An 8,210-nucleotide genomic window follows, 5' to 3' on the forward strand; every position below is an offset into this window, starting at 1 on the left:
AGTTTCTATAGGTTCTCATATAAGAAAATAATAGACAACAAAAAGAATATATACAAAACTAAGAAAAGTGTTTTCCCTTGGAAAAAGGGCAAGAGAATTTTATCAGTAACTTTTAAGTATTTTGTGTGTGAGAGCGTTCATGTGTCGCTTGTATAAGTAAAAATGAATTAAAGAAAATCCTTTGTCAGGTCATATGTATGCATTTGGGTTCAATAATCAGGGGTTGACATACTTTTGACTCTATATTGTGTCTCAAAGGGAGTCTGTCAGAAGGAGTTAATCTTGTCCCTTTCATACTAACACAGAGTCATTTTCCTAGCGCTACTGTTTCCAACCACGTTCTTACTTGAGAGGCTTTATATAAACTAAAGGTAAAACTAAAAAAATACAAACAAGACTCAGAATATAATTTTGGTACTCATGTTGAGAGTTTTGTTGTATTTGTCAATATTATGAAGGCAAGGGGTAAAACATCCTATAACAGTTTAGGGAATATCAATGAAAGTAGGAAAGCATGCTTGAAAAAAGGGCTCTGGGGTGGGGAGCTACTGACATACAAGGCCATATTTTCCAAGTGTAGCCTAGAGAAAAAAACCTGCTATTTTCAAAGAGCAAAAGGTAGAATTCCTCCTGAGTAGTTAAGACTCTTGTTTGTTTGCTAGAAAAGAACCTGCAACCGGTTGGGTGTGAAATGACAAGACATTGAGTCATGGCCTGGAAGAGAAGGCAGAATAGAGAGAAAGCTAAAATCCTTAGCATTAAGATTTCACACTAGAGCAAAACTGGGAGGATTCTAATATTGAAGTGGAGTGTCCTTGGCTCAAAGTCCTTTCAAAATTATCATCCTATCTTGAAGAACAATAGGCAAAATAAAGTGGCATCACTGGAGCTTGTATACAAAGGTTTTTGGAAGATGAGATATTTAATTTAAATTATTGCTATCTATTAAAAACTTATGCTTAGAAAAGTTTATTAGCTTGTAAAATTATGGGGTTTTAAATTTTATTTCTTACTATTTTTCTTAAGAAATAGGTCAGTAATGTATATTGTCTTCCCTAGTGAAGGCTTTAGTAATATCTGATAGGATTACAAAACTCCTTGCTAAAATGACATGCAAAACTTCATGCCAAGCACAGGAGACCTGGAAACCAGAACCAGGAGCTGAATGATATGATCCAACTCTCCTTTGCTCCTACATGTTAAGCCTCAGAAGAAAGAGAGCCTCAGGCTGTTCAGGTGAGATGCCCAACGGCTGGGCATAACTGAACTATGCAGGATTCCCCAGATGAGCAGTGGCTCTCTCCTGACACAACACCAGAGGGCAGTATCTAGGGATGGTGGCAGTAAAGACCACTTGTTTCCACACAGTTAGGATGTTAGGTACAATTAATTATTGAAAGGCCAGTTGGGATTATTTACAGAGAAACATCCTCTGATGATCTCCAGGAACAATAAGAAAACATGGAGAATTCTGGTTTTGCCCTTGGAAACCCCAGAGGAAAAGAGATGCTGGCGAAATGGATCGATGGCCCAGCAAAATAGTGAGACAACTGTGCACAAGGAGGAACAAGGACCAGAAAGAAATCCAGTGATGAAGATGACTGGGAGCTAGAACAAGGAGAGGGAGAACAAAGATACTTAATACTTACTTTTATACTGTTTATTTGACTGTGCTGTGATTGGCTCTCCTCCATCCCCCATCTACCAGAATCTTCAGTGGCACGTGTGTTAATTGTCTTAATGGTTCTTTGTAGATCATTAAAGGAAAGGGAAGAGAGTTGCATAATATAGGGTGGAGGGAAGGGAAGAGACACAGGAAATAAGACACAGAGCAGAGGTGGAGAATTCCAAGTAAGCAAGAAAGAAGGCTGATCTAAGCCCCTGAACTTCATGCCAAGGAATCTTTGGAAAGATTTGGAGCAGTAGATCATACGAGACGGGGTTTGAGGAAGTTAAAAAACATATTAAAGAGAAAGATAACCCCAAAATTTGGAGGTCTGGGGACACCCAGGAGGCCATCATGTGCATTACACACTATTGACCCAGGCATGAAGAACAAATGAAGAGCTCTAAGGATGTTTCTATGTCTTCCAGTGGACTCTGAGATTCATTATCTACCTCTTTAAACATGCATCTCTCTAGCCATCTATCTACCACTGATTTTATCTAAGTTGTTCACTCCCAATTTTCCTCAGTATCACTCTCTAATTCCTTCAAACTTTGAATGGTTTCCTCAATGTTGAAGATGATTTCTTTTCTAGTTAATAACAGGGGTAGAATTAGCAAACACTAACGCAATATGTGGCCACACCAACCTAAAATCAACAAAACACACAAATTTCATGTAAGCAGGGAAACTGCTGTTTCCCTCTTTGGTGGTGTCAAGAAGTTGCTTACCAAAGGTTTAGGAGATAGCCTATGTGAGTTCTTCTGTAACCCTTGGGGTGATGAGGACAACTGCCATCCCAGGTCAGCTCCAGAGCTACCCTTGGGTCTGGAGGAGTTCAGCTGTCAGCACTCATGGACAATCAACCAAGCTGGAGTCTGAACAGAGGCTCTGGCCCCACGAGCCCAGTGTCCCCATTCATCTCTTCCTCCTGTGTGCTCCTCAATGTCAATTCTAATTTCCTCCACCAGGAATTTTTGATTATTCCAGTGGCCTGCCAGACAAACTCTTGTGATTTCTCATGACTTACGGGCCTCTATGCAGTGCCTCATGTTGCAAGAATTGGCTTCATTTTATACTTTTAAGATACTCAGGTAACTTCAATTTCTTCTCACTTAGAAGAGTCACAAGATTTATTTTTAAATTTTGGAATGTAAAAGAAGTATTTGGAAATGAAATATAAGGCTACAAAGAACACTGAGGACTTAATTTAGCATCCCCCTTTCCACCTCCGCAATTAATCATATTTCATGTAAACAGTCATTATGTTTTAAAGTCATAAAATATTAAGTAAACACAGATGATAAGCACTATCTGAGCGTGAAATAAGAAATAGACCTGCCCATAACTCCCACACCAAAAGTGAGCTCATCTTTCCCCTAAGGCACCCAGGTAAATTAAAGCTCCAGAGCTTCTGTGAAATATACAATAATGAAAAGAAAATGCACAGGCTTAAAAAGAAATAATGATAATAATAATAAAACACCGCTTGCAGGAAAAATAAATGAGAGGCAGAAAATGAAACAGGTCTCCAAAAGTAATTCCTTAAGACTCTCATGTCTGTTCTCCTAAAATAAAATATATCAAATAAAATCTAAATTCTTCCTGCTTGTCTGTGCTGTACACACGTAGTTCATTAGCAAAGGGGATGGAGTCCCTGGAAACGGAAGCATCAGCTGAGTGAGAAGTTTCCTTGTCCTTATAACGTTACCCCTGTGAAGAAATTTCTTGACCTCTCCCACCGCCCATCACTGTCCATTCTCTGACCCTAGCAGCGGTTGCTTTCAGCTTCCACTTGTTAAAATGCTGCAGTCAGGTTCATGATGTCCCCAACAATGTCAAGGACTAGCCTCCGGATCTGATTATCTGCTAATCTTTACTTCTGTTCCTCGGATGTTTCCTTGAAAGGGCTTTGAGTCTCTCGTCTGAAACCGAAATCCACCATGAGACTCTTGCTTTGTTTCCTGTGGCAGGCCCAGTTCTATCACTTGCACTCCTTTTTGTCAGCCTGCATGAGTCAAAGCTGTTCACCAGAACAAAGAATAAATGGCAGGAAAGGGTACTCAAAGAAAGAAATCATGCATTTTTTCAGAAAACTCACCGATTTGAAGAAATTACCAAAATTGTTTTCAATCGTTCTTACTAGATAAGAGTATATGGTCACCCTCAGAACTTAGCAAAAACTTATCTACTAAAGCTGGATTTATATATATGCAATTTCAGTAAAACTGAGAATCAGCACTATGCAAAGTGGAATTAAATAGAGTGTGTGGGGTGAAAGGCAACCGTTTTAAAAAGGTGTCAGACCTCAAACCAGGTAAAGAGTTGTCAAAAAGTGGAGCACCAAAAGGTATGAACTAAAAGATCAGAGATGGTGGCTGGAAAGTAAAATCTTAAAACTGAGATTTTAGAAGTCGATGTGATTACTGGTAATGGCAAAACCTCAAAGTATAGCTATAGGAGTAGGCGGCAAAGTAGGGTGGAGACAGGGTCATTGGAGGAAAGGTGATGGAGAAGCTGAAAAGGTGAGTCTGGAAAGGTTACACACGAGTATGTTAAAATCACCAAGCATTTTGGCGGTGTAGCATAAAAGGGGGTGATTGTGAGCCAGGAGCTAGAACCATCTAGGACAGATGGGAAGTGTCCTGCAGTTGGAGGACTATAGATCACACAGGAAGTTGAAGAGAATATTTAAAGAAGATGTTTGAGAATATAGGGGGTTTTGTTAATGATTGACTATGAGTTTCAGAGGACAAAACATAAGTGTTTTTAAGTGTTTTGTTATTTGGGGGTGGGAGAAGATAGGGAGATGGGAGAAGGGATCCAGACATATGGGAAGAATCTGGAGGATGAAGGTTGACTAGGGAGCCTGGGCTTCTCACAGTGACCACATAACATAGGGATCAAAGGCCTAATGAGATTGTACAGATATTAGAAGTGAGGCAGTGGGTTTCTCCAGGGCTCCCTTGTCACTCTTGCCAGTGGAAGTACAGAGGCCAGGAGAAAGCTGTCTTAAGCCAAGCACAGATAACTCTGGAGATTTCTTTCTAATCCTCCACCACCTCCACCATCCATTGTTCCCAGTCCCTATAAAGGGATAGCAAACAGGTTTCATTTTTCTTTGGTCAGGGCATGACTGCCTGGAGCAAGGGGATATGCAGAACTTCAAGGCCACATTCAGATTCAGGAGAAAAGGAAATGGCCACCTCTATGCCAGTACCTGCCTTCCCTAGTTTAACGTGATCCCCAAAGCTCAGTTCAATTCCTAGCTCTCCATCCCACTTCCCACTTGTCAACCTGCTTCCTAGCCACTTAGGACTTTTACATACATCACTGCACTTCAGGCTGCAACTTCAAATCTTCCTGAGGGTCCTCTCGGCAGCCTGCTGTGCTCTTCTGCTAGTGAACATCAAGTCTTTGTGTCCAGATAAGACCTCGCTCCCGAGCACTAGAAACTAGTCTGCAATTGCCTTCTGAGATTGGAGCATATCAGATGTGCTCATCAATCTTCCCCTGTCCATGCCACCCTAATCTGTGCCTCTCCCATCCCAGTTAGTTTATCTCCATTCACCCAAGTCATCCTCAACTCCTCCTTCCCCCTACATCTTATCAGTCACTCATTCCCACCTGCTTAGTCTCTGAAATTCCTTAAATCTGCTCCTTGTCCTCCTTCCCCACTGCCTCAGCCTTGTTCACAGCTTCTCTCAAGGACACTTGAGAAGTAGGCTCCACCCAAATCTCTCTCCCACAGCCATCAGTGACCTTTGTGAAACATGACTGTTTCTCCCTTCCTTAAAAGGCTTTAAGCTGTTAACCCTTGAAACGTAACATTGCGCACGTTTGTTCAGGTGCCTTCTTCTCCCATTAGACTATGACTGCCACCAAGGCAGGACTGTACGCTTCCTTTATTTTGAATTTCCAGTAATTGCCTGGAGATGGAGAACATACTCAATAAATGTGAAGTGAAGTAATGCTAGCAGGCAGAGGAAAAGTATAAAAGGTAACCCAATTTTAAAGACATTCTTTCAGGAAAGCTGACGTGAGATCATTTTGTACAACTCTTGCTACAGCTCACTCATCTCTGCTCTTACCATAAATAGCAAATGAACAAAAAAAGTTTTAACTTGACAATTAAAAGATATATCAGGGGTGGCAATGGGGTCTTAATACGAATTTTTCTTATTTTGGACCCTGGTTTCACCATTTTCCAGGTATGTAACCCTGCATGAGTTATTAACCTCTGGCCTCAGTTTCATCACTTATAAACTGGAGATAATAACAGTAACTAATTTAAATGCCTATTATGGAAATTAAATGAGGTCGTGTATGAAAAATGTGTTGGAATAGGAAATGTTCAATAAATAATAGCTGAGGTAGTTACTCTGAAAGAGGTTTCCCTATGATTTATTTATAGATAACCAGAAACATTATTGCTATTAGACAATGGAAAACATGTGTGCATTTTCTAGAATGGGCAGAACATATCTTGATTTCCTCCATAGAGTCCAGACCATACACAGCCTCTGAAGGAGATTGGGAGTTTTTGTTGCTGGTCTCCCCAGCTTTTCTCTCTCCCAGGATTTGCTACCCCTCTGTCCTCTCCAACCAGGGACCAACTGCTCTTGGAAAAGAGGTAGTAAATGCTACAACTCTCTGTAGAAAGAGGCTTGGGTCTAGTGGGCGACCTGGTTGACTTCCAACATTATCTCCAACAAAACTGCTTTTTCAAATGTCCTAGAGATACATCGACACAGCTGAAAAAGCTTACTCGTGTTTTTTTTTTTTTAACTTACCCAGTGTTGTTTTTCTTTTAGCATCTTAAGAAAATTTAAAGTTATCCAATATCTCTGCTTTCTTCACAGACAAGAACATCAGGATGCAAACACAGGTTCCACTTGTTCCTCTTTCTTGTTCTTATCTAGAATTTAAAAAACTCATTCATTTTAAATTTGAATTCCATTACTGGACCACTCCTCCTGTAATAAACCAGGAATAATTATTTTTTACAAAATGTGTAATTATTTTGTGACTAACACATTACAACACTATTTTACATTTGTTGTTTTTGACCTCTACAAACAGCAAGTTCATATTGTTTAACCTAATACTTGAAGAATGTTAATTTGTTGACTATAAATAATTTAAAATATATACAACCATTTTTCTGTTATTTTATGGCATTTCTTCACTTTTTTACGTATTGGAATTCTCAGGAAGTGGCTTGGTTATGGGGAGGTCTCCTTTACCCTCCAAGAACCCCTAGAGTGAAGCATCTACAAAGCAAATCTTTCTTTTGCTTACTGATAACAGTCATCTTTTATAACATCTCTCCATGTAGTTTTGTGTTAAAAGATCTAAGAATCTGCTTCCTTTTTTTAAAAAAAGAGGTAAGGAAATGAGGGAAATAAAAAGGATGTGGAGGGACCAACTCCCCAACATATATTACATAAAATGACAATAATCATGAAAAACCTATTTCACAAATTACTGAGAATATAACACATGATAATATACTGCAAAGAAGTTTAAAGAGTTAAATGTACAATTATGAAAGGCAGTCCACTTATGTACTCCAAAAAGCATTTTTGGTCAATGAATGCTTTGTCTCTGGTCCATGGTGAGATAAGTATGAAAATTTGAAAGTAAGCATTTAGCAACTGTTATTGAAATTTACAACATAATTTTACATCTGTTGAATCAAATAATAAAAAATTCGGGTTTGTTTTTTTCGTGCCTCATTTTTTACTTCATTTTCTAGTAATTCATTTTCATTGTACTTTACAAAGGCAAAGAAAACTGTCCTTCACATGCAGTTTGAGAAGCATGGATAAAAGCTATTATTATTTCTGAAATTTTGCTTAACAACCATTGATTTCTAATTATAAACTAGTTATATGTTATTATTTGAGCAATATTGTTTTCATACCAAGTGTAAGGAGCTGCCAGTCTACAAACAAGTTCCAAAACAAATCTGTTTGTATTGGGTAACTTGGCTATTTGTTTCTCCCATGAAACACATAAGTGTGGGGTTAGGTTCTTGGTGTAGGTTATAAATCCCAGTTATCTCAAAAGATTGCTAAACTGTACTATAAAATACAACCACCCATATATACTATAAAATGTCATGGCCAGTCTTCTCCATCCTCCTACAATGGAGAAATTAGGGTTCTGATTTCCAAATCAGAAAATGTATCTCTTCCCCACCTATCTGTCAGTAAAGGTGCTTCCTAGCCCAGGCATGGCAGTAGAGATGGGGATGAGAATGGGGCTGTCTTTGCAGAAGTTGCTTCCAGGGCAACACTCAGAGAACGAGTAATGGAGCTATAGTACGCTTCACAGAGTATAGGGGAATTAGAAGATCAAGTTTGATAAACTCACTGATCAAGTTAATAAAATTAAACTGAGATTTAATTCATCTCCAAGTGTTTTTTCTGAGACTGAGGTTTGGAAGGTTTTACCAGACTTGAATGCCTGCTTTTTACCACAAATGCCTCCATACCAAGCCCCAGGCATTGGTCTCCTTGGTGCCCAAGATGGTGAGTAG

The 8,210-nt window shown here is 39.2% G+C and overlaps 1 long non-coding RNA gene across 1 annotated transcript in view; it reads right to left on the bottom strand.

The window, feature by feature from the left end:
• The window catches only part of LOC116281285 (uncharacterized), a 68,369-nt gene that overhangs the window by 20,099 nt on the left and 40,060 nt on the right, over positions 1-8,210 (bottom strand). The window contains exon 6 of the long non-coding RNA XR_012074486.1: positions 6,460-6,642. This is a non-coding gene — a long non-coding RNA (uncharacterized lncRNA). The remainder of the gene's footprint in view (positions 1-6,459; positions 6,643-8,210) is intronic.

The sequence above is a fragment of the Vicugna pacos genome, chromosome 7 (assembly GCF_048564905.1).
Source record: "Vicugna pacos chromosome 7, VicPac4, whole genome shotgun sequence".
Taxonomy (NCBI): Eukaryota; Metazoa; Chordata; class Mammalia; order Artiodactyla; family Camelidae; genus Vicugna; species Vicugna pacos.